The sequence below is a fragment of the Oncorhynchus clarkii genome, chromosome 16 (genome assembly GCF_045791955.1).
Source record: "Oncorhynchus clarkii lewisi isolate Uvic-CL-2024 chromosome 16, UVic_Ocla_1.0, whole genome shotgun sequence".
Classification (NCBI taxonomy): domain Eukaryota; kingdom Metazoa; phylum Chordata; class Actinopteri; order Salmoniformes; family Salmonidae; genus Oncorhynchus; species Oncorhynchus clarkii.
The window spans coordinates 50162278-50188869 of record NC_092162.1 but is presented as its reverse complement, the minus strand read 5'-3'; the positions used below and the strand labels follow the sequence as shown (position 1 = coordinate 50188869).

The 26592-nt window shown below is 41.7% G+C and overlaps 1 protein-coding gene across 3 annotated transcripts in view; it reads right to left on the bottom strand.

The window, feature by feature from the left end:
- The window catches only part of LOC139368643 (guanine nucleotide-binding protein G(I)/G(S)/G(T) subunit beta-1-like), a 54993-nt gene extending 35498 nt beyond the window's left edge, over window positions 1-19495 (bottom strand). For 2 of the 3 annotated variants that reach the window (XM_071107768.1, XM_071107771.1), the window contains exon 1: window positions 19084-19479. The gene's annotated coding sequence lies outside the window, so the exon portion shown is untranslated. Of the gene's footprint in view, window positions 1-19083 lie in introns of all 3 variants that reach the window. The other variant, XM_071107767.1, reaches the window with a different exon arrangement.
- Between the last annotated feature and the right edge of the window lie 7097 nt (window positions 19496-26592).

Sequence of the window (26592 nt, the reverse complement as noted above, 5' to 3'; positions counted from 1 at the left end):
ACACACTGGCTCCAGGTCATCTATAAGTCTTTGCTAGGTAAAGCCCAGCCTCATCTCAGCTCACTGGTCACCATAGCAGCATCCACCCGTAGCACACACTCCATCAGGTATATTTCACTGGTCACCCCAAAGCCAATTCCTCCTTTGGCCGCTTTTCCTTCCAGTTCTCTGCTGCCAATGACTGGGACAAATTGCAAAAATCACTGAAGCTGGAGACTCATATCTCCCTCACTAACTTTAAGCATCAGTTGTCAGAGCAGCTCACAGATCACTGCACCTGTACATAGCCCATCCGTAAATAGCCCATCCAACTACCTCATCACCATACTGTTATTTATTTATTTTTGCTCCTTTGCACCCCAGTATCTCTACTTGCACATTCATCTTCTGCACATCTATCACTCCAGTGTTTAGTTGCTAAATTGTAATTATTTCGACACTATGGCCTATTTATTGCCTTACCTCCCTTATCTTACCTCATTTGCACACACTATATACTTTTTCTATTGTGTTATCGACTGTACGTTTGTTTATTCCATGTGTAACTCTGTTGTTTGTGTCGCATGCTTTGCATTATATTGGCCAGGTCGCAGTTGTAAATGAGAACTTGTTTCCAACTAGCCTACCTGGTTAAATAAAAGGTGAATTAAAAAATAAATTAAAAAATAATAATAATAATATTGGACCATGCAAGGCTGTAGACTAAGTTAATCCACTGGTGGCACAAACATCTTCAGTTGATGGCCCCAGCACATGATTTGGTCGCACCAATGTTTCGCTTCTGCCCGGCGATAATGACTTGACCCGTGTCCCATAATGTACTTGCATTCCATATAGAACCAAGCTAATAATGATTAGTCATCTTTTAAATGAGCATGCTCTTGCAGGGCTTGGCATTCAGGTAAATTTGGCAGTGGCATACGAATGAAAAGAATACTGGCCAGGGAAAGCAGATGGTGGGGGATTATTTAAATGTTCTTTAAATTTGTGGGCTGAGCAAATAGCCTTTAGACTATAATGGAGCTGGGCAATATGACAAATATCGTATCACAGCATTTAATTATTATTATTATTATTTTTATTTAAAAATTGGATGGTATGATGGTATTTTATGTTTTGAAATACAAAAGATCAAAAATGTGCTTTATGAGTAGTGCGTGACCCTAGGGTGGCAACACAAATTCTAAGTGATTTCAATGGGTGTTTTATACTGTTCAATTAAAGCAAAAATACTTTTCACACATTTTCATCAATTTCTGCAATCATTTGAGAATTTCCACACCGCCACTTATGTTTGCACGATATAGGAAAACAATCTAGGTTCCTTTTTGACCAAAAGTTTAGAGCAAAACCCTCAGGTGAACTGTTGGAATCATGGAAACATTATTCTAATTCTAGCATTGGAATATAATTGCAGGCACTTTGAAGACAGTTTTATTTGACATGGTCACTAATGAAAATGTAATTGTAACTGGGTAGGAACCAAGTGTGGATACGCATTTCCTAGGGGACTATAATCTTTGGCTAAATTGAATGTTCTCTTAGCTACTTCATATAGCTAACATTCATGCTTCACGTATTCCTATTTGATTTAGAAGATACTGGTCCACCATCACTGGTATTATCAGGCTGAACAACTAATTACGTTTGCTCTGACGAACTAGTGATTAGCATTAGCAGCTAATTTAGGTCAAACTTGTTAAGAAAAGACAAACGGTGTAATATTAGAACGCTAGTGGATATATATTAAGAAGCAAAGTGAAAAAAGCATCGTTGTCATTAACATTGTTGCATATGCTGCATTGTCCATGCAGACTGAATGCAAGTGTGTCGTGGTAGAAGAACCACAAACGCTCTCATTGAGTTACAGGGAGCAGGGCTAGGTCTGTGTGGAAAGAGGCACGAGAGAGAGAGAGAGATGACTCAAGTAGTGAACTATAAAAATGGATGTTACACATGGCGTATCACATTTAACAAACCAAACATTCAAATACTGTTATAGAAGGTAAAGTAAAAACCGGTCCGTGTATCAATACCGGTATATCATACATTACGGTATACCGCCCAGCACGACCCTATAATGACACAAATAATAATTACATTTTAACTTGACAATAACATATATGAGAATTGATTAGAGGGGGGGGGGGGGGGGGGGAGAGACACACTTTACTTTAATGGAAACCCTACAAAAACTAAGCCCACAACACAATACTTAAACTACATCAGGAGACCACTTTTCAGGTCAGAGAATAAATAAATAATAATTTGGAGGGGGTAGTTGCTCTTTAAATTGTGCACCAAGCAATAGACTTGTTTGGCTAGCTGTGTTTTTTTTAAGGCTTTGGCGGTATACAGGGCTATATGGATAAAGCCACAGGCTTTATCCATGAAGTCTAATACATTTGAATATTTGTAGATACTTGAAGCAAATACCTGAAGTCAACTTGTGCAATACGTTAGGAGATAAAAGAACATTGCGTTCTTCATTTCACCAGTCACAATATGTAGCTTACGGTTGTCCCCAGTCACGCTGTGTTTGTTTACAAGCACACAACCACGAGAGACCATAGGCGTGTGAGTCACTCACTGTCGAGCAGCATGCACCAGGTTATCTAATTACAGTATGGAATTCACAACTAAATGTTTGCCAGCTAGTTATCTTATAACTACTAAGTTCACTGTCTAAAATGTGCTAAAAGCTCCGCAGTTTGGTTGGCTAAATAAGTAGCTAGTTAGCTATCTAGCTAAGTGGTTAGCAGCAGAAGATCACCCCCTGGATCAAGAGCTTTGCTGGCGAATATTCATTTGTGCCTGCAGCAAACTGAGTAGAATGAGTTACTTGTATAGTTTAGGTCAGAAACTGTACAAAATGTTCCCAATGCGCTCGTTAGCATTTCATTAGCATTCTGATGATTCATTAGAACTAGTTAGCATTTTGTTACATTCTGTTAAGTGACATTTTTTGGGCTTTGAATATTAGTACTTTGTAAATAAACACATGCATTCAATTTGTGCACTAGGCAATAAAGCAGATTGCGTCCATCATTTCACCCAGTAGATGTTTACCCAACCGTGGGATGGACTCTTCCCACACTCGGGACTCTGACTTTATTGGTTACACGGACTCTTGGCCTCCCTATCTAACCACCTTTCGCCGGCTTTGTATTCATGTTACCTGATGAAATTGCTCTATATGATCGTGCTGCCATCTAATGCACATTCAAATGTCATAAATCAACACTGCAGAGCTCTCCCTGTCCTATGCCGTGCATGAATTGTATTACGTTTGATGATATCTGGAAAAGTGCATGTACACCCTGGCCAATCTACTGTTCCTAGCCCCAATTCTGATTTGTGCTCTGATATTTGCTCTCATAAAAGCCTGGGTTTTCTGCACGTTAACTTCTTGGTGACAGGGGGCATTATTTTCACGTCCGGATGAAATGCATGCCCAAATTCAACTGCCTGCTACTCATCCCCAGAAGATATGCATAGTATTAGATTTGGATAGAAAACACTCTGAAGTTTCTATAACATACCTTATTTAGCAGGCGAACCACAGAGGACAAACCATTGAGATTATTATTTTTTTTTTGGGTCACTATTTACAATAGTTTTCATTGGGAATCCAGATTTCTAAAGGGACCTTCTTGCAGTTCCTATCGCTTCCACTGGATGTCAACAGTCTTTCGAAATTGGCTGAGGTTTTTCCTTTGAGTAATGAAGTACGGCCATCTTGAACGAGGGTAACTTGAAGTGTACTGTTAGAGGGGCGTGTTTGCCCCTCTAACAGTACACTTCAAGTTACAGTTTGTTTTCCTCCTGTATTGAACACAGATCATCCAGTCTTCAATTTTTTTGATTATTTACATTAAAAAATACCTAAAGTTGTATTACAAAAGTAGTTTGAAATGTTTTGGCAAAGTTTACAGGTAACTTTTGAGATATTTTGTAGTCACATTGCACAAGTTGGAACCGGTGTTTTTCTGGATCAAACACGCTAAATAAATGGACATTTTGGATATATAATTTACGAAATTAATCGAACAAAAGAACAATTTGTGAAGTTTATAGGACATATTGGAGTGCCAACAAAATAAGCTCGTCAAAGGCATGAATTATATTTTTATTTCTGCGTCACGCCTGCAGGGTTGAAATATGCTTTTCTCTCTTTGTTTACTATGGTGCTATCCTCAGACAATATCATTGTTTGCTTTCGCCGAAAAGCCTTTTTAAAATCTGACATGTTGGCTGGATTCACAACAAGTGTAGCTTTAATTTGCTATCTTGCATGTGTGATTTCACAAAAGTTTGATTTTTATAGTGATTTATTTGAATGTGGCGCTCTGCATTTTCTCTGGCTTTTGGCCAGGTGGGACGCTACCGTCCCACATATCCCAGAGAGGTTTTAACACTAGAAGCTTATTACCTAAATGGATCAATTGAAAGTGTGGGTTCACAGCTCCAATCCAGATGTGTTGGTCATTACTGAGACGTGGTTAAGAAAGTGTTTTGAATACCGTTCTGGTTATAACCTTTTTCGGCAAGACAGATCTTCCAAAGGTGGGGGAGTGGCAATCTTTACCAAGGACCACCTTCAGTGCTTAGTTGTCCCAATTTTTCTCAGATTACCACCAATACCACAAGGTTCGACTCTAAACACCTAGAAAAGGCTAACTCCTCGATGTTATCCTCACAAATAATTCTGAAAGGTCTCAGTCTGGTGTTTTCTGTAATGACCTTAGTGATCACTGTTTTACAGCCTGTGTTTGTAATGGCTGCTCAGTGAAATGACCTGTCCTGATTTGTCAGACGCTTTCTAAAAACCTTTAAATGAGAAAGCCTTCCTTCATGACCTGGCCTCTGTAAATTGGTATAGAATCAGCTTGATCCCCTCTGTCGAAGACGCTTGGACCTTATTTTTTGAAATTTTCAGTCATATTGTTAAAACAAACACACCCTGAAAAAAATAAAACAGGTTTAACCCCTGGTTTGACCGTGATCTTGCAGAGTTACTCCAGCTGAAGAGTTGCATTTGGCGAAAGGCTCGGCACACACAACCAGGCTGACTGCCTCTAGTTCAGGCAAATGACAAATAAGTGTACTCCGGCTATCCGGAAGGCCAAAGTTAGTTACTTTAAGGAGCAGTTCACTCTGTGGGTCTAACCCCAAGATGTTATAGAAAACGGTTAAAGACGTGGAGAACAAACCCTCCTCACAGCTGCCCATGTCCCTTCATTTTGATGTGGTTGTTACTCATAAGCACATGGTTGCGCTTTATAAAATCACCACTTCATTAAGTCAGGATTCCTATTTGACTCAGCCATGCCTCCTAACCTGTCCAACATTTCCTTATCTCCCACCCCTTCTAATGCGACAAGCCCCAATGCTCCTCACTCTTTTTACCCTGCCCCGCTACAAAGTTCCTCTCTGCAAGCGGTCACTGAGTCCAAGGTGCTATAGAAGCTCCTTAAACTTGACCCCCCCAAAAAAACATCTGGGTCAGATGGTTTAGACCATTTCTTCTTTAAGGTCGCTGCCCATTTCATCACCAAGCCTGTCTCTTCTCCCTAGGGAGGTTCCCATTGCTTGGAAGGCAGCCAAGGTTCATCCTTTATTTAAAGGGGGAGATCAAGCTGATCCTATTTCTATTTTGCCTGTTTATCAAAAGTGTTGGGAAAACTTACCAATAATCAACTGACTGGCTTTCTTGATGTCTATAGTATTTATTCTCTCTGGTATGCAATCTGGTTTCCGCTCAGGTTATGGATGTGTCACTGCAACCTTTAAGGTCCTCAATGATGTCACCATTGCCCTTGATTTTAAGAAATGTTTTGCAGCTGTTTTTATTGACTTGGCCAAAGCTTTTGATATGATAGACCATTCTATTCTTGTGGGGTATTGGTGTCGTCTCAGAGGTGTCTTTGGCCTGGCTTGCTAACTACCTCAAAGAGTGCAGTGTATAAAGTCAGAACATCTGCTGTCTCAGCCACTGCCTGTAACCGAGGGTGTACCCCAGTGCTTGATCCTAGGCCCCACGTTCTTCTCAATTTACATCAACATAGCTCAGGCAGTAGGAAGCTCTCTCATCCATTTATATGCAGATGATACAGGCTTATACTCAGCTGGCCCCTCCCTGGATTTTTGTGTTAAATGCTCTACAATAAAGCTTTCTCTGCCCTTAACCTTCTAAACATCTCCAAAACTAAGGGCATGTGGTTTGGTAAGAAGAATGCACCTCTCCCCACAGGTGTGATTACTACCTATAAGGGTTTAGCGCTTGAGGTAGTCACCTCATACAAGTAATTAGGAGTATGGTTAGACGGTACACTGTCCTTCTCTCAGCACATATCAAAGCTGCAGGCTGAAGTTAAATCTAGACTTGGTTTCTTCTGTCGTAGTCGCTCCTCTTTCACCCCAGCTGCCAAACTAACACTGATTCAGATAACCATCCTACCCATGCTAGATTACGGAGATGTAATTTATAGATCGGCAGGTAAGGGTTCTCTCGAGCGGCTGGATGTTCTTTACCATTCGGCCATCAGATTTGGCACCATTGCTCCTTACAGGACACATCACTGCCCTCTATGCTTCCCTGTATACAGTTCTCTCTCAATCTCTTCATTCAAAGACTCAATCATGGACACTCGTACTGACAGTTGTAGCTGCTTTGCATGATGTATTGTCTACCTTCATGCCCTTTGTGCTGTTGTCTGTGCCCAAAAATGTTTGTACCATGTTGTGTTGCTGCCATGTTGTAGTCTTCGGTCTCTCTTTATGTAGTGTTGTCTCTCATCGTGATGTGTATTATGTCCTACATTTTTATTTATTTTTTAATCCCGGCCCCCATCCCCGCAGGAGGCCTTTTGCCTTTTGGTAGGCCATCATTTGTAAGTAAGAATTTGTTCTTAATAATATTTCACGTTCAAAATTGTGCACTCTCCTCAAACAATAGCATGGTATTATTTCACTGTAATTGCTACTGTAAATTGGACAGTGCAGTTCGATTAACAAGAATTTAAGCTTTCTGCCAATATCAGATGTCTATGTCCTGGGAAATTTTCTTGTTACTTACTACCTCATGCTAATCGCATTAGCCTACGTTAGCTCAACCGTCCCGTGGAAGGGACACCGATCCCAAATCATTTTTATGTGAGCTGATCAAGTTACACTTGTTTGAAGTTCACTACTGTTTGCCAGCTAGCTATACAGTGCATTTGGGAAGAATTCAGACCCCTTCACTTTTTCCACATTTTGTTACATTACAGCCTTATTCTAAAATGGATTACATTTGTAATTTCCTCAATCTACACACAATACCCCATAATGATAAAGTGAACACAGGTTTTTAGAAATGTTTACAAATGTATTACAAATTAAAACAAATACCTTATTTACATAAGTATTCAGACCCTTTGCCATGAGACTCAAAATTGAGGTTAGATGTATCCTGTTTCTATTGAGATGTTTCTACAACTTGGGAGTCCATCTGTGGTAAATTCAATTGATTGGACATGATTTGGAAAGGCGCACACTTGTCTATAAAGGTCCAACAGTTGACAGTGCATGTCAGAGCAAAAACCAAGCCAAAACTTCTGTAGAGATCCAACTGGAAAAGGGTACCAAAACAATTCTGCAGCATTGAAGGTCCCCAAGAACACAGTGGCCTCCATCATTCACATCAGAGTTGTGGTTTATATATATTTTTCTTATGGTACCGTTTTATTTCTATTAATTGTCTTGTTAAGTCACAGTATAATACACTTTAAAGTTTTTTTTTTTAGGAGAGAATGGTATGTGCGCAGAAGCTCGAGATCATTGGATTGATATTACTAGGCAACCAGAACTAGACTTTAGTTTCAAGGGGCCACATTCCATTATGTCTGAAAAGCGTAATCGATACAGGCTACCTGAAGCCTACTGTAATCATTTCATGAGGCAAAAACGAAGAGTAGGCTAGCCCGTGCTCGCAAGACTGGCCTAAAGACAGTGTCATGAATAGATAGGATATTCTAGACGCAACAGACCAAACACACTTGTATCATTAGCAAGAGACAGAGCAGGCAGGCTAGCGTTAGGGAGAGCGGGGCAGAAGCATGCTCATCTGTTTTGGTAATCTGCATCTCGCCAAGTCTTGCAAATTCACCAAGGAAACCTGAAGTTTGCCTCTTACTTTCTGGTTTTATTTGAACTACACATCTTCCAAGCCTTTACAGCCTATCAGCTATAATACAGAAAATATGTTTTGTGATAACTGAATTGGGATTTTAATTGTAAAAAATTTAGGGATTTTCTGAATGTTAAGGATCACAACTTCGTTGGATTGAGGATTGAGGTCTGGGCTTTGACGTGGCCATTCCGAACCTTTAAACGTTTCCTCTTACATCACCTGAGTGTTACTTTAGCAGTATGCTTCAGGTCACTGTCCTGTTAGTAGGTGAACCCCCCATCCCAGTCAAATCTCTGGAAGACAAACAGGTTTCCCACAAGAAGTTCCCTGTATTTAGCGCCATCCATCATTCCTTCAATTCTGACCAGTTTCCCAGTCCCTGCGAATGAAAAATTTTCAAAAAAAATTTCAATGACTGCCTAGGAACGGTGGGTTAACTGCCTTGTTCAGGGGCAGAATGACAGAATTTGACCTTGTCAGCTCCGGGATTCAATCTTGCAACCTTATAGTTAACTAGTCCAACGCTCTAACCACCTGATTACATTGCACTCCACGAGGAGACGGCTTCTTACTGCATTTGCGTAACAGGCAAAGGTAAGTTGCTAGCACTAAAAGAAATCCAGGTTAGCAGGCAATATTAAACAGGTGAAATTGTGTTACTTCTCTTGCGTTCATTGCACTCAGTCAGGGTATATGCAACAGTTTGGGCCGCCTAATTTGCCAGAATTTTACGTAATTATGACATAACATTGTAGGTTGTTCAATGTAACAGGAATATTTAGACTTATGGAACTTATCACCCGTTAGATAATACGGAACCGTTCCGTATTTCACTGAAAGAATAAACATCTCGTTTTCGAGATGGTTTCCAGATTCTACCATATTAATGACCTAAGGCTCGTATTTGTGTGTGTTATGTTATAATTAAGTCTATGATTTGATAGAGCAGTGTGACTGAGAGGTGGTAGGCACCAGCAGGCTCGTAAGCATTCATTCAAACAGCACTTTCGTGCGTTTTGCCAGCAGCTCGTCGCTGTGCTTCAAGCATTGAGCTGTTTATGACTTCAAGTCTATCAACTCCCGAGATTAGGATGGTGTAACTGATGTGAAATGGCTAGCTAGTTAGCGGGGTGCGCGCTAATAGAACTCATATGGCAGGCAAAATCCTGAGGAGAAATCAAAACAGGAAGTGAGAAATCTGGGCTTTGTATGTATTAACCAGAGTCCCCAATGAAATCCCCTTGAGATATTAATGTTGCACTGCCTAGGGGTTCCACTAGATGTCAACCATCGATAGAAATTTGAATGAGACTTCTATGGTGTTGTGGGAGTGAATGAGTGCAGAATCTGTCAGGTGTCTGGCAGCCAGCCATTTTCTGATCGCGCTTATTCTTCATGGTATCCACTTGCGTTCCATTGCTCATGAAGACACAAAGGAATACTCCGGTTGGAACTTTATTGAAGCTATATGTTAAAAACATCCTAATGATTGATTCTGTACTTAGTTTGAAATATTTCTTCTGTAATATAACTTTTTAAAGTTTTTGTCCGATGTAACGCTGACCAGAATGAGGGTTTGGATATGTAAACCAAACACGCTAACAAAAGAAGGTATTTGGACATAAATAACAGACATTATCGAACAAATCAAACATTTATTGTAGCCTGGGATTCCTGGAGTGCTTTCTGATGTAGATCAAAGGGAATATTTATCATGTAATTTCTTGTTTATGTTGACGCAATCATTGCGGCTAGTGATTTTTACTTCTGAGCGCCGTCTCAGATTATTGCATGCGTTTCTTTTCCCCTAAAGTTTTTTTGAAATCTGCCAGAGCGGTTGCATTAAGGAGAGGTATATCTATAATTCCATGTGTATTATCATCTACATTTATGATGAGTATTTCTGTTGAATGATGTGGCTATGCAAAATCACTGGATGTTTTTGGAACTAGTGAATGTAATGCGCCAATGTAAACTCATATTTTGATAAATATGAACTTTATCAAACAAAACATACATGTATGTCCTATGAGTGTCATCTGATGAAGATGATCAAAGGTTAGTGATTAATTGTATCTCTATTTGTGGTTGTGACTAGTTGGAAAATCTTTGGCTGGAAAAATGGCTGTGTTTTTCTGTGGCTATGTGGTGACCTAACAATCGTTTGTGGTGCTTTTGCTGTAAAGCATATTTTAAAAATCGGACACTGTGGTGGGATTAACAACAAGATTAACTTTAAAATGGTATGAGATACATGTATGTTTGAGGAATTTTAATTATGAGATTTTATGTTTTGAAATTGGCGCCCTGCACTTTCACTGGCTGTTGTCATATCGCTCCCGTTAACGGGATTGCAGTCATAAGTTAATTGATATGCATTCCAGGTGACTACCCCATGAAGCTTGTTGAGAGAATGCCAAGAGAGTGCAAAGCTGTCAACAAGGCAAAGGGTTGCTACATTGAAGAATGTCAAATATAAAATATTTTGATTTGTTTAACACACTGGTTACTACATGATTCCATGTGTTATTTCATAGTGAAGACAAACTATTATTCTACAATGTATAAAATAGTAAAAATAAAGAAAAAACCCTTAAATGAGTAGGTGTGTCCAAACTTGTGACTAGTACTATATATTTAAATTTTTTTAACCAATACTTTGACTCAAAATATCGATATAGCTGTATCTAAATGTATACATTTTTGTGACAGGGTTCCTCTTTTTTGGATGTTGATTGTATAAATCTATATATTCAGAGTTGCAGTGTGTTAGTGTTAATCAGTCTTGCGGCCTGCCTCTGCAATATATACTAGGCCTAGACTACAGTATCAGCACTTCTACCAATGCTGGTAGCCTCACTAATGGTGATTGAGTTTTGTTACTGTTTGCACCAAATATAACTTCTCATTCACTTAATAATTAATTGACTGAGAGTATTGGTACAATTGAGAGCATAACATTAAAGATGGTCACACAATGCTTTTACTTGTGTACAAGTTGATACAAGGGCCCAGCACAAGTATCCTTTCAACATATAATAATAATAATGCATGTGAAATGAGTCCCATTGAAGTCAGTAAGTCAGGACCTCAGGGGTGATTGACTGATGGGGATAGAGGGGATGGGTTGGCCATCATATAAGGTCCCATTCACAGGGGACACTAGCATCAGGACTACATACAGTCTACACAAAAGCATTTCCACCTCAGCAGCTACACGTGTACAGCAACTCATGCCCTTGCAAATTCCCTGACAACTGGGTCGAAGAACCCCACTAGAATTGTGGCTTCGATAAACAAGCATCCTCTGCTGTTGAACCGTGGGGCTGACTTCAGAACAGATCTGGGGAGGATAACGCAATTCAATTAAAGCAATTAAATTAAAGCATTAGGAGGTCCAACATATGACAGCACACATACTGTATACTTAGGCACATGTTTGTTATATGATGCACGTGCATAGAAAAGCTGTCCATCCTCACTCAGTTAACTAGAAGGTTGGCATTATTTTCATTAGGCCAAAAATACTAATGGCTTTTGAAATCGCCTAAATGCAGAAAAGCAATGGTATACAATTATGTTTTTAGCTATCAATGCAAACCTCTGCTTTCTGTGGAAAACGCCTAAAGGTATACACCACATTGATGGGAGTGTCAGTAAAGTTTAATTGATTGATTCGTGAAACATACCATGATGCCACAAGTTTCTAGGAAGGGAGGCTGGGGCAGGTGGAAATGGTAGGTGTGCTTTTTCCATTCAAGCAGGCAGATACAGTGCCTTGCAAAAGTACACATCCCCCTTGCCGTTTTTCCTATTTTATTGCATTACAATCTGTAACTTTCGGCTGAGCCGTTGTGGCTAGACATTTACACTTCACAATAAAAGCACTTCCAGTTGACCGGGGCAGCTCTAGCAGTGCAGAAATTTGACAAACATACTTGTTGGAAAGGTGGAATCCTATGACGATGCCACGTTGAATGTCACTGAGCTCTTCAGTAAGGCCATTCTACTGCCAATGTTTGTCAATGGAGATTGCATGGCGGTGTGCTCAATTTTCTACACCTGTCCTCAACAGATGTGGCTGAAATAGCCAAACCCACTATTTGAAGGGTTGTCCACATACTTTTATATATACAGTGAACATCTAGTATGACAAGTTTCATACCGGTTGTATTTCTGCCTGCTTGAACAGCAAATAGTTAAAATACAAAAGAATACATTAAATAACCCTGGGAATCAATATAACGACACTCAGAGAAGCAAAGAAAAACATACAAAATAAGTTACCCCTTCCTTTGCGAGAAATGGAGCTGTTGGGAGTGTACGTAACCCTTCACCTGCCATCTAGCACCTAAATTCTCAGGCACCCCTCACCTCTGCAGCCTGGCAGGCCCATCCTTGGCCTCCCCCCACCTTGCAACATCGTCCCTGAGCATGAGGCTGGAGTCAAACAGGTTCAACAGGATAGCGCCCGTGCTGGCAGACATACTCCAAATGCCACTGCGTGAAGGCAGTCATTAAGGGAGGATTAGGGGAAAACAGTCAAATGCTCATGGTAACAGCCAGACCGGTCTGATAAAGACAAAAAAAAACACAACTCAACCACTTTTTACATCCAAACATACATAAACAAAAAGGTGTAGTTTGTGCTTGTGACATATGCCCAACTTGCTTTTCCATATCAGAAAAACAAAAAATCAGGTCAAGCTTGCCCAAAGCCAAAAGCATGACTGTTTAAAAAGAAAAATACACTCCTTTGATTGCATGAATACATTTACCCCTCCTCCCGCTCTCTCTCCCAGATTCTCCCCAAAAAGAGAGGAACAAGTGTATGTGTGAAGTGTCACATGACAGCCAGCCAGTCCTTTTTATTCCAGCGACTTACTGTGTCTCTTTGTCATATAAAAACTCACTCCCTGCCTTCCTATCAAAGGCTCAGAATTCTGGTTTGGTGACATTTCCCCCCCGGCAGTCAAATCTATGGGGCTGAATGTAAATAGAAGGCAGGAGGCCTTTATTCAAAGAAGCAGAGCCCTGAGGTTCCCCATGCGAAGTGCTGTTTCAGGTTGACAGGACTCCATAGCAGTGGAACGACCAACGACATAGGAGTAGAGGGGTCAATAACAGTCCTGTCGCCACTCACTTTGACTATTCAAAACATAGTGGCCCTCAGCCGTGCAGTCATCCCTGATAAGCCAGGGCCATACAGCATGGACCTTCAACCAAACTAGCTTGTGAGCGGAACAGTTACCACAACAGTTCTACTGGTGTACGGCTAACCGAAACTACGTGGCTTGGATTTGCTAGAGGTTATCAGACACATTGGGAGCACTAGCAATACAAATAGAAGAGGAAACATATTGACAAATGACATGTTTGTCCTCAGGTAAAACATAGGACAGAATTGCAGATTATGTTGCTGAGAGCTAAAATGATATAACACAAGGTAGTTGTCACACTAGTCAATCTAGTAAATCTATGTCTGTTTCAGTCACTGGACATTCCATAAATCAGCTGTAACAACAAGACAGCTGGGTTGCCCAGAATAACCAGGGTGTCCTTTTCTCTGGGCACACCCCACAGAACCGGCCACGTCATACAGCAGAGAGAGGAGAGGCAGGAGAGAGAAAGAAAAGAGGAGAGCTTGGTTGAAGAGTACCTCCCGACAGTTTTTTCCCCTCTAGTCAGGAACAGAAAGAGAAATTAACTCTGCTCAGGCGTTTCTTTTACGCCTGCTACGTTAGGTTGGCCGTGTTGTGACCCTTCGGGGAAAGGAGGGAGGAGATGGATTTAGGGAGTGAGTGCAAAAGACTGGGTGGTACGTGAGATATTCGACTGCATAGAATCTCAGAATCATTAGCACCGGTGTAAATGGATCAGATTTGGTCAAACAGGACAAGGCAGCTCACCTTTGAACCCTAAAGTAAAGACGGGCTGTCAACCTGCACTGCAGGTGGGGTTGAGGAGGGGGTAAGGCCACAAGCTAGGAAAAGGATTTGTCTGGGAAATCTATTGGAATTACATGGTTCTGGCAGTTTGGCCGCTGAAGTAAGTGAGCCCAATATTAGCAGTCAAACAGCTGCTGCCTGTCCTGGGTGATCTTGTTCGACTGTGCTAAAATGATGGAGTGAGGAACATGGAAGACAGAAAGACACAGCAGGAGAGAATAGTCTAGTCTGACAGGAAATCTCTGCTCATGAGCGGTGTCCCGCCTACCGAGGGATGTTAATGTCTGTTGGAGTTTCTCAACCCCAAGTACTGGGCTGCTAAGTTAAAGGTCCAATGGAGTCTTTATCTTAATATAAAATCAGTTCTGGGTAACAATTAAGTACTTTAATGTGATTGTTTTCAATTAAAATTGTGAAAAATAAACAAAAATAGCTTCTTAGCAAAGATACATTTCTCAAGCTAATTTTTGCTAGGACAGTGTGGGGGTGATCTTGGGAAAACGGAAAACTGGCTGTTATTGACAGAGGGGTTTGGAACTTTCTTATTGGTCTATTAACTAAATTACCGCCTGGTAAGTTTTCCAACCTCAGTGTAGAAATATATATTTAAACACAGGAAGAAAAAAGGTACTGCACTGGGCCCTTAAATATTTCTCAGTAAGAACATATTCTTAAAGGTAGACTCAGCTAAATAACATTGCCATGAACAGCACCGCAGATATTGAGACGAGCGAGATGAGACTTCACTCTCAAAGTCACACACAGTATCTGCGCATGTGCACGGGTTCGCTTTACGCCGTTACAGCGTAGCAACCACGGGACCAAAACAGTGGAGAAGTTGAGCCTTGCGCTTCAAAGCTTTTAGTTGTTGCGGAAATTGACCCACTATGCTGTTTACTTTCTGCATATAAAGTACGTCATATCGCCGAGTCTACCTTTAATGTAAACAAATCATACCAAGAATTGTATGTTTATCTTTTAATGTAATGAGTGTCATCATTGTTATAAAGCACAAAGAACACAAATGCTATGACAACTCACAATATAGCTATGCAAAGCAGATATCCTAAATCAACAACTGTATGGTCAAATGCAGGGTGTAAGTAAGTAAGAAACCAACATTTCACCGAGAGATGATCCCAACTAGTCTGGCCGTGGCAGCCCCAGTCATAACAGGGAAGGCATGTTATTGTAATAGTAAGAAATTCCATATGGCTAAAAGCAGGATCATAGGAAAATAGGAAAATCAGCACTATCACTGACCAAGCCCCATAATCCCAAAAGCTGAAATCCAAAAACTAAGATTTTAATCCCATTCATACCATGCGCTCACAGAAATCCAGGGGGACGAAAATCTGTATAAAACAAAACTAAATATCCCTCCTGCTTCACAAAGGACAGATAATTCAGCTCATCCCCTGATAGTGATGCTCATTCTAGTGTCATCTCTCAGGTGAACAAGTTTGGCCAGGGGGCCAAATGCCACATTCTGATTTTGCTTCTGGAACCTGATTGTAAAGGCGAATGTTAGTGAGTATGACCGTCATCTGAAGTGTCAACTCCGCTAGTCTGGGAGACACTGACTGAAGTCTCCATGAATGGCACTATATGTATAGACATACTCCCTGTTCACCCTCCTGGACATTGTGAGATGTCATGTGTTACAGAGTGGCCCAGTTCCTGCCAGATGTCAACACGAGGCAGTGGATCATATAAGGTTACAGCGGGGTCGCAGTCAAAATGAAATGTGCACATTGACACGAGTGAAAATATTTTTGGCAACAGCTTACTTGAGACTGGCACTGAATAGGGGGCAGTAGTGTGTGGATGTGTGCAAAGCATCTTATGTTCTACTGCCGGTGTGTTGTGTGTAGTGTGGTGTTCTGACCTGTAAGCAAGTAATGGGATGAGAGCTATGCGATGAGAGAGCCTGCAGGCCTGAATACTGTAGTCACTGATTAGACTCAATCACACTTGCATGATGAGAGAAACCACAGTGGAGCTCAGATTCCTGTGAGTAAGACTGAGAAATTAGGTGACGACTATTCCAGGACTACAGTTAAATCACTTAATCTCCTGGCACAGCCATAAAAGTGAATACATCCTTCAATCTGCTGGATGGCCAGTACTGTGTAAAGGTGTAGACATGTAGGGAGGATTCACGAATATATGTTCAAGTGCACCAAAACAAATGAAAAACGCATCCACGTTCAGCAAATAATATCCTACAACTTTGAGAGACAGGCACTCAGAACTGCTAAAAAAAGGGTTAGTTATGGAGTGGGCAATTGGGCCAATTCCTCTATTGAAAGTAATATGATATTTTATAATCAGTGTCCACAAATCCTTACAATGCCCTTTTCATCCACGGCGAGTGCCAACACAGCTTGTTTTGCTCCAAGTCACATTAAGTTCTTTAAGTAAAAAAAGATACATGATGTAAGGTAGCCTATACTCAAAATGTGACAATGGTAAAGGACCAGCCCCAGTACAATGACTAAATAAATAAAAAAAATACAAGATACAAAAAGGTTCCTGAACTACAAGCTCGCTGATCAGTACAAAATACATGAATCTTTATATCTTAAATTGTTACCTTGATACATACATACACTTGAATATAAGCTGCCATATACTCGTACTACCTTAATACTTTACATCAAAATGAAACGTACATTTGTATTGGAATAATATTGATTTAAAAATAATGTCCAACCTTGAAATAAATCTCACTCATATGAAGAACAGCTAAAGTGCAAGTGCTTTTGTGTACCAAGCAAAATAAGATTTTAATACATATTTGTAGATTCCTGAATTTAGCTGCTCACTGGCTAATATTCGAGATGTACTAACGTTACAACCGTCCACCTAAATGTTGTCCCACATCCCACAGTTGAAAAACACCTCTCTTTTATATAATTTGTATAATTTATACATGATTCAGAAACTAGTATATTTACTCAAATGTATGTTTATTAACTACAATTATCGATATATATTATGGTACCCCTGAATCCAGCCGAAGCTGGGCTGATGTCTTTCAGTCAGAAAAAAAGCGGTGTGGAAATGGGCTTTGAACGCCATCTTGTACGTTGCAGCTGCTTGGGCCCTGAATACAGGAACCCATTCATTCAACGAGGGAAGCGAACTAGCAAGATTAATTCATCTTTGTGAACCAGAAATTACAAATATCCCTTTTGAAAAACGGAAAATGTTTAACGTGACAAAGATATTATGGAACATCAAATAACTATATTGGAAAACTGAACCTGCTGGCGTCCTATATTGTCTCATAATGTAACAAAAATGCGAGTTCTTTCAACCAGCGATTGACAATGGCAACATTGTTGTTACTCGTTCTCAACATGACGACAATTTCTGGTTCGACAAAACTAAAAACCCGGTTTAGAATGTTTGCCGCTTGTTGACATAAAAAAATCCCCTCCCTACACTTTATTTTCAGTTCTAGAAAGTAACAGGATTAGCTGCTTCCTCGTTACCCATTTCCTCTAGTCTACTCCATGAAAGACCATTCACACTGGAGCGGACAGAGGTATGGCTATTAGGTGTAACCACTTGTACAGTAAAACCTATGGCCAGGTTGAACAGATTGTAGAAATCCAATTAACGTTAATTTACTTCCTCTGTATATCAAATTAAGGCCAATCAAATGCTGCCAGCCCGTACACTAATAAAGTAGCAAGCTGGCTAAACATACTGCTTACTAGTTAGCAATATAACGTTAGGTGGCTGATTTATGCAATAGCTAGCTCGTCATACATTAATATACAAGCTTGTTGCTGATTTTAGGTGTATTAAGGCCATAATCTTGTACCACCATAGTTATCACGCCAGATATGATAGCTAACTGTAACGCAAGATAATTTGGTGGCTGGCTGACATAATGGCTGTTCAGCGAATGACAACGTAAACAGATAGCTAAAAAACTAGGCGATAGGTGTCGAATGTGTCCAGCCTAAACCCAACAGCAGCAGCTCCATCTTGGTTGGCTACTGTTGCAGGCTCACACGCACATTCGGAAACATGTCAAGTTTCTTGCTAATTGCAAACGTAGGCAGTAGTATGGCTTTCTATACCGTCTCCGTCTGTGTTATGGACGACGAAAAAGTGTGTGTGGGGGTGCACTGATAGCTAACTAGCTAGCTTTCGGCTCAATTGATGTTGAAATAGCCATTTTTTGTCTCCTATTACCACTTAACGTTACTTGCTACAGTTGTATTATAACGCACAAATCCTCTATGCATTATATGACCACTTAATCATTGGTAAAATGTCAGATGCATTAAAACATTATGCATCACCATCTATGACATTTGGTATAACTTAGTTAACTAAATTAGTATTTAAGATGGTTGGATATAGCTAATTTGCTAGCAAGCTCGTTATCTAGGAATGTCAGCAAACGTCTAACACAATCATCTTGATTTACAAAAGCCAATTAGACTGAATGTTGGTTAACTAGCTACGTTTGCCATTTTGTTAGATGCGTGAAAAACAGTGCAACTCAAATTCAGACGTTGACAGTTTTGTTAACTAGCTTTAGCTAGTGATCTTACGAAAGAAGCTAAGTTCCACTAGCTTTGAGGCTTACATTTAGCTGCCAGCAAGCTAGCCCACTCACTGGTATTGCAAAACCTAAGCCATGGCAAATAGCTAAGCCACACCATAATAAAAACTTTGCATAAAGTTAGTTATATTGTGACTACCTACAACCACAACTCAAATAAGTACAACATCGAATAATTTAAAGTGTGTTTTGTGCTTTTCCAACTACCTACCTACCCACACCCCGTTAGCTTCAACCAGCGAGTCACAACTCAATTTAACCCCTTCCGCCTAGCTTCCTAGCTAGGCACCCCAGACAATGTTAGCTACAGAAGTTAGCTACGTCTTTAGAAAAATAAGTTGCCATTAATGCGTCCCAACTCATAACTTACTTACCCGTTTTCAGTCGAGGGTATCCGTGGTTTATATCGCATTGACTGGAAACAGCGAAGATCTACTCCTCTCCACCTAGCTAATACACAGACTAGATCTAGCAAGCTATCGAGGAGTGGCACTCCCCGAACAGAGGTTTCGATCCGCCAAGAGAAGACACACCGGCACAAAGATGAGGAAATGTTCACCCTACTAAACCAACGCTTTGTGGAAAAACACTGCGTTTGAGAGTCTATGGGTGGTCTTGTATTTCACAACAGTCTCGTTCCAATCTTCTAACTATCCTTCTGGTCTTTCCCACCGTAGTTCCCCGTTCTCTCTTCACACCACCAGTATCTCAAACGCTTCCCCCGGCCATCAAACAGCAGAGATGGGCGCGGTAACCCTGCTCTCAGCTCTAGGAAACCCCACGTTACGGCTACGTCATAGCGCACGACAAAGGGTCGTCGTCGATTCAAAAATCTGATCGTTTGGTGGATTTGGTACAAAATTGATGTAGTTTAATACTAGAAAACTATCCCGCTTCAAAATATTGTATTTTCATATTTTAGTTTGTACTCCCTTGAAATTCCATTCATGAACCTTTTTGTGATAAAACAAACAAGATAGACTACTACTTGACAACCACCAGTCTACTCTAGCTAAAGTAACACGGTACAGCTGGGCAATTTAAGGAAGTAGTAAATAAAGGCTCTGGCTGGTCAGGCTGGCTGGAAAACAAATTGTGTTTTCTTGATTTGGTGGTATTCTAAATGTTCTAGTATTCTGATTTCAGCGATATAGTTGTGCATACAGAGCTCTCCATTTGGCAAATCTGACCATAACTATCCTCCTGATTCCTGTTTACCCACAAAAAACTAAAACAGGAAGTACCAGTGGCAAGCTCAATAAGGAAGTGGTCTGATGAAGCGGATGCTAAGATACAGGACTGTTTCGCTAGCACAGACTGGAATATGTTCCGAGATTGATCTGATGGAATTTAGGAATTTACCACATCAGTCACAAGCTTCATTACCAAGTGCATCAACAACATCATCCCCACAGTGACCATATGTTTATATCCCAACCAGAAGCCATGGATTACAGGCAACATCCGCACTGAGCTGACGCTTTCAATGAGCGGGACACTAATCCAGACACTTATAAGAAATCCTGCTACGCCGCCCGACGAACCATCAAACAGGCAACGGGTCAATACAGGACCAAGATCGAATCCTACTGCACCAGCTCTGGTGCTCGTCTGATGTGGCACGTCTTGCAAACTATCATGGATTACAAAGGGAAATCCGGCCGTGAGCTGTCCAGTGATGTAAGCCTACCAGACAAGCTAAATACCTTCTATGCTCGCTTTGATGAACCATGCACAAGAGCACCAGCTGTTCCGGATGACTGTGGGATCTCGCTCTCCATAGCCGATGTGAGTATGACCTTTAAACAGGTTAACATTCACAAGGCTGCAGGGTCAGGCGGATTATCAGGATACGTAATCCGAGCATGCGCTGACGAGTGAGCAAGTCTCTTCACTGATATTTTCACTCTCTCCCCGACCCAGTCTGTATTACCTACATGTTTCAGGAAGACCACCATAGTCCCTTTTCCCAAGAATGCCAAGGTAACCTGTCTAAATGACTATCGCCCCCCCCCATAGCACTCACATCTGTAGCCATGAAATGCTTGGAAAGGCTGGTCATGGCTCACATCAACACCATCATCCCAGACCCACCCCAATTCGTATAATGCCGCAACAGATTCACAGATGACGCAATCTCTGTCACACTGCAATTTCCCGCCTGGACAAAAGGAACACCTACGTGAGAATGCTGTTCATTGACTACAGCTCAGCTTTCAACACCGCCACATTGAATGAGAAAGTTAGAGGCATAAATATCATACCCCCTAAAAAATGCCAACCTTGCCTGTTATTGTAATGGTGAGAGGCTAGCATGTCTTGGGGGTATGATATTTCTGCTTGTGTAACTTTCTCACTCATCATTTACAATTCATTCAGGATTATCTGTAAAAATTGTAGCTTTCACATTAATGTAGAAGTGTTTAGAAACATTCTTATTTACAATAAAAGTGACTCCAAAATGACAATACATTATTTACCACTCATTTCTAGTGGACACAAAATAATCTGAAACACAACCAAAACAAACAGCAAATGCATCCCAAATTTTTTTAAATCACAAAAAAATCCTCAATCTACACACAATAAATACCCCATAATAACAAAGCGAAAACAGGGTTAGGCATTTTTGCAAATTTACAAAAATAAAAAAGGTGTACCTTATTTTTATAAGTATTCAAACCTTTTGCTATGAGACTCGAAATTAAGCTCAGGTTCATCCTGTTATCCTTGGGATGTTAATACAACTTGATTGGAGTCCACCTGTGGTAAATGCAATTGATTGGACATGATTTGGAAAGGCACACACCCGTCTATAGAAGGTCCCACAGTTGACAGTGCATGTCAGAGCAAAAACCAAGCCATGAGGTCGAAGGAATTGTCCGTAGAGCTCCGAGACAGGATTCTGTTGAGGCACAGATCTGGGGAAGGGTACCAAAACATTTCTGCAGCATTGAAGGTCCCCAAGAACACAGTGGCCTAAATCATTCTTAAAAGGAAGAAGTTTGGAACCACCAAGACTCTTCCTAGAGCTGGTCGCCCGGCCAAACTTATCAATCGGGGGAGAAGGGCCTTGGTCAGCGAGGTGACCAAGAACCCGATGGTCAATCTGACAGAACTCCTCTGTGGAGATCGGAGAACGTTCCAGAAGGACAACCATCTCTGCAGAACTACACTAATCATGCCTTTATGGTAGAGTGGCCAGACAGAAGCCACTCATCAGTGAAAGGCACATGACCGCTTGGAGTTTGCCAAAAGGCACCTATAGGATTATCAGACCATGAGAAACAAGATTCTCTGGTCTGATGAAACCAAGATTTGTCTTTGGCCTGAATGCCAAGCGTCACATCTGGAGGAAACCTAGCACCATCCCTACGGTGAAGCATGGTGGTAGCAGCATCGTGCTGTGGGATGTTTCTCCGCAGCAGGGACTGGAAGACTAGTCAGAATCGAGGGAAGTATGAACGGAGCAAAGTACAGAGAAATCCTTGATGAAAACCTGCTACAGAGCTCTCAGGACCTCAGACTGGGGCGAAGGTTCACCTTCCAACAGGAAACCGACCCTAAGCACACAGCCAAGACAATGCAGGAGTGGCTTCGGGACAAGTTTCTGAATGTCCTTGAGTGGCCCAGCCAGAGTCCGGACATGAACTTGATCGAACATCTCTGGAGAGACCTGAAAATAGCTGTCTAGCGACGCTCCCCATCCAACCTGACAGAGCTTGAGAGGATCTGTAGAGAAGAATGGGAGAAACTCCCCAGATACAGGTGTGCCAAGCTTGAAGCGTCATACCCAATAATACTCAAGGCTGTAATCGCTGCCAAAGGTCCTTCAACAAAGTACTGAGTAAAGGGTCTGAATACTTATGTAAAATGTGATATTTCAGTTAAAATATATATATAAATTTGCAAAGAATTTGCTCTTTTTCATTATGTGTAGATAGATTAAAACGTTGTTTTCCTCATCACTTTCAGAATAAGGCTGTAACGTAACAAAATGTGGAAAAAGTCAAGGGGTCTGAATACCAACCAAATGCACTGTAAGTGAATTTGTCCCAATACTTTTGGTCCCCTAAAATGGGGAGACTATGTACATAAAGTGCTGTAATTTCTTAACAGTTCACCCGATATCGATGGAAATACCCTAAAATGAAAGCTGACAGTCTGCACTTTAACCACATAGTCATTGTATCATCCAAAGTGCTGGAGTACAGAGCCAAAACATCAAAGCATTTGTCACTGTCCAAATACGTTTGGAGCTCATTGTATTGCCTCAACCACCTCGTACCCCTGCACATTGACTCTGTACTAGTACTCCTTGTATATAGCCTCATCATTGTTATTTTAATGTGTTACTATTTCCTTTCGTTTTTTTCTTATTTGCTTATTTTCTTACTTTTTAACTCTACATTGTTGGGAAAGGGCTCGTAAGTTAGCATTTCACAGTAGAGTCTACACGTGGCGCATGTGACAAATAACATTTGATTTGTGTTGGGTTGGACTCGGATAGCTGTTATCTGATAGGGCCTAGATTAGTGGAGGCTCACCACCTCCACATTTGTTATCCAAAGTAGCTCTACAGGTGTTGGTCATCATGACCTAGGCAAATTCATATGTTCACGGTTCACGATAAACACACAAAAGTCCTCTAAATTTACCTTGTGAACTTTAATAGAGAAAACAGAAGTACCATTGAAAACAAAAATTGTCAGGGGACCTAGCTATCCCAGCTCTGTCTGTAGGGGAAAATATCCATCTACTCATTATCACCAGCAGGCAGCAGCTTGTGTGTGTGATAGCGCTCAGAGGAAGGGCTGATGCTCAGTGGGTTAAGACGTTACTTAGAGACCTGGAACACAATATCCCCTCGTCCATTACCCAGGGGAGAAAGAGAGAGAGCCTCTGCCCTCCCACAGTGTGACCCTCCGGCGGGGAGACAGGAGCATCAACATATCCCTCTCCAGGAGCTGAAGTTCATTAAGATCAACAATAATTCTGTATAACCAGGCATTGTCTACTACCCTACCCGGTCTCTGGGGTATGTCTGCTGTGCATTGCAGACAGGAGAATTTCATTTGCAAATGCTTCATTCTAGTAAATTCTAAAATAAATTTTTTGCTAGTAGCTCGAGACAGAGCAATTATAATCATGTAAAGCTATACTAACTCTGAGAATTTAAAATGTCATCCTACCCATGCATCAGAATTCTCTAGAGTTCTGTTACAGGTGAGGATTGTGTGTGTGTGTTACATTGGCAAGCACAGCCCTTCTACCAGGTCAAATCAAATGTTATTTGTCACATGCGCCGAATAAAACCGGTGTAGACTTTACCGTTAAATGCTTACTTATGAGCCCTTTCCCAACAATTCAGAGCTAAAAAGTAAAATAAATTTGAACAAAATAAAAAAAGTAAATAGTAACACAAAATAACGAGAATATACAGTATACAAGGAGTACCGGTACCGAGTCAATGTGCAGGGGTACGAGGTAATGTAGGTAATATGTACGTAGGGGTAATGAATAGGCAATCAGGATAGATAATATACAGAGTTCACATACACTGGTGTTACTCTGTATATGTTAGAGTGTGAAAGCGTGTCCGTGTGTGAATGTGTGACGTCAATATGCATGTGTGTTTTGTGTGTGTTTGTGTGTCAGTGTAAGTATGTGTGAGTAGAGCCCAGTGAGTGTGCATTGAGCCGGTGCAAGAAAGTTAGAAAAACATTAATAAATAGGGGGGTCAATGCAAATAGTCAGGGCAGCTATTTGATTAACTGTTCAGCAGTCTTATGGCTCGGGGGTAGAAGCTGTTCAGTAGAATTTTGGTCCTAGACTTGGCGCTCCGTTACTGCTTGCTGTGCGATAGCAGAGAGAACAGTCTATGACTTCGGTGGCTGGAATATTTGGCCATTTTTAGGGCCTTCCTCTGACTACGCCTAATTTAGAGGTCCTGGATGGCAGGGAGCTCGGCCCCAGTGATGTAATGGGCCGTACATGCTACCCTCTGTAGTGCCTTACGGTCAGATGCCAAGCAGTTGCCATACCAAGCAGTGGTGCAGCCAGTCAAGATCTTCTCAATGGTGCAGCTGTAGAACGTTTTGAGGATCTGAGGGCCAATGCTAAATCTTTTCAGCCTCCTGAGGGGAAGCGGCATTGTCGTGCCCTCTTCACGACTGTATTAGTGTGTTTGGACCATGATAGATCCTTAGGGATGTGGACACTGGGTTGGCGCCCCTCCCCCTTGGGTTGTGCCGTGGCGGAGATCTTTGTGGGCTATACTCGGCCTTGTCTTAGGATGGTAAGTTGAAGATATCCCTCTAGTGGTGTGGGGGCTGTGCTTTGGCAAAGTGGGTGGGGTTATATCCTGCCCTTTTGGCCCTGTCCGGGGGGTATCATCGGATGGGGCCACAGTGTCTCCTGACCCCTCCTGTCTCAGCCTCCAGTTTTTATGCAGTTTTTATGCTGCAGTAGTTTATGTGTCATGGGGTGCTAGGGTCAATCTGTTATATCTTGAGTATTTCTCCGGTGTCCTGTGTGAATTTAAGTATGCTCTCTAATTCTTTCTTTCTCTCTCTCGGAGGACCTGAGCCCTAGGACCATGCCTTAGGAATACCTGACATGATGACTCCTTGCTGTCCCCAGTCCATCTGGCCGTGCTGCTGCTCCAGTTTCAACTGTTCTGCCTGCGGCTATGGAACCCTGACCTGTTCACCGGACGTGCTACCTGTCCCAGACCTGCTGTTTTCAACTCTCTAGGGACAGCAGGAGCGGTAGAGATACTCTCAATGATCGGCTATGAAAAGCCAACTGACATTTACTCCTGAGGTACTAACTTGTTGCACCCTCGACAACTACTGTGATTATTATTATTTGACCATGCTGGTCATTTATGAACATTTGAACATCTTGGCCATCTTCTGTTATAATCTCCACCCGGCACAGCCAGAAGAGGCCACCCCTCATAGCCTGGTTCCTCTCTAGGTTTCTTCCTAGGTTTTGGCCTTTCTAGGGAGTTTTTCCTAGACACCGTGCTTCTACACCTGCATTTCTTGCTGTTTGGGTTTTTAGGCTGGGTTTCTGTACAGCACTTTGATATACCAGCTGATGTAAGAAGGGCTATATAAATACATTTGATTGATTGATTTGATGACACCGAGGAAGCTCACAAACCCGCTCCACTACAGCCCTGTCGATGTGAATGGGGGCCTGCTCGACCCTCCATTTTCTTTAGTCCACGATCAGCTCCTTTATCTTGCTGATGTTGAGGGAGGGGTTGTTGTCCTGGCACCACACTGCCAGGTCTCTGACCTCCTCCCTATAGGCTGTCTCATCTTCGTCAGTGATCAGGCTTACCCCCTTCTTGTCTTCTGCAAACTTAATGAAGGTGTTGGAGTCATGTGCAGCCACACAGTCGTGGGTGATCAGGGAGTACAGGAGGGGACTAAGCACGCACCCCTGAAGGGCCCCTGTGCTGAGGGTCAGCGTGGCAGATGTGTTGTTGCCTACCCTCACCATATGGGGGCTGCCCGTCAGGAAGTCCAGGATCCAGTTGCAGAGGGAGGTGTTCAGTCCCAGGCTCCTTAGCTTAAGTACGAGCTTGGAGGGCACTATGGTGTTGAACGCTGAGCTGTAGTCAATGAACAGCATTCTCATGTAGGTGTTCCTTATGTCCAGTTGGGGCAGTGTGGGTTGCATAATTTGTGGATCTGTTGGGGTGGTATGAGAATTGGAGGGGGTCCAGGGTGTCTGGGTTGATGTGAGCCATGACCATTCTTTCAAAGCATTTCATGGATACAGATGTGAGTGCTAAGGGGATAGTCATTTAGATAGGTTACATTGGTGTTCTTTGGCACGGGGACCATGGTGGTCTGCTTGAAACATGT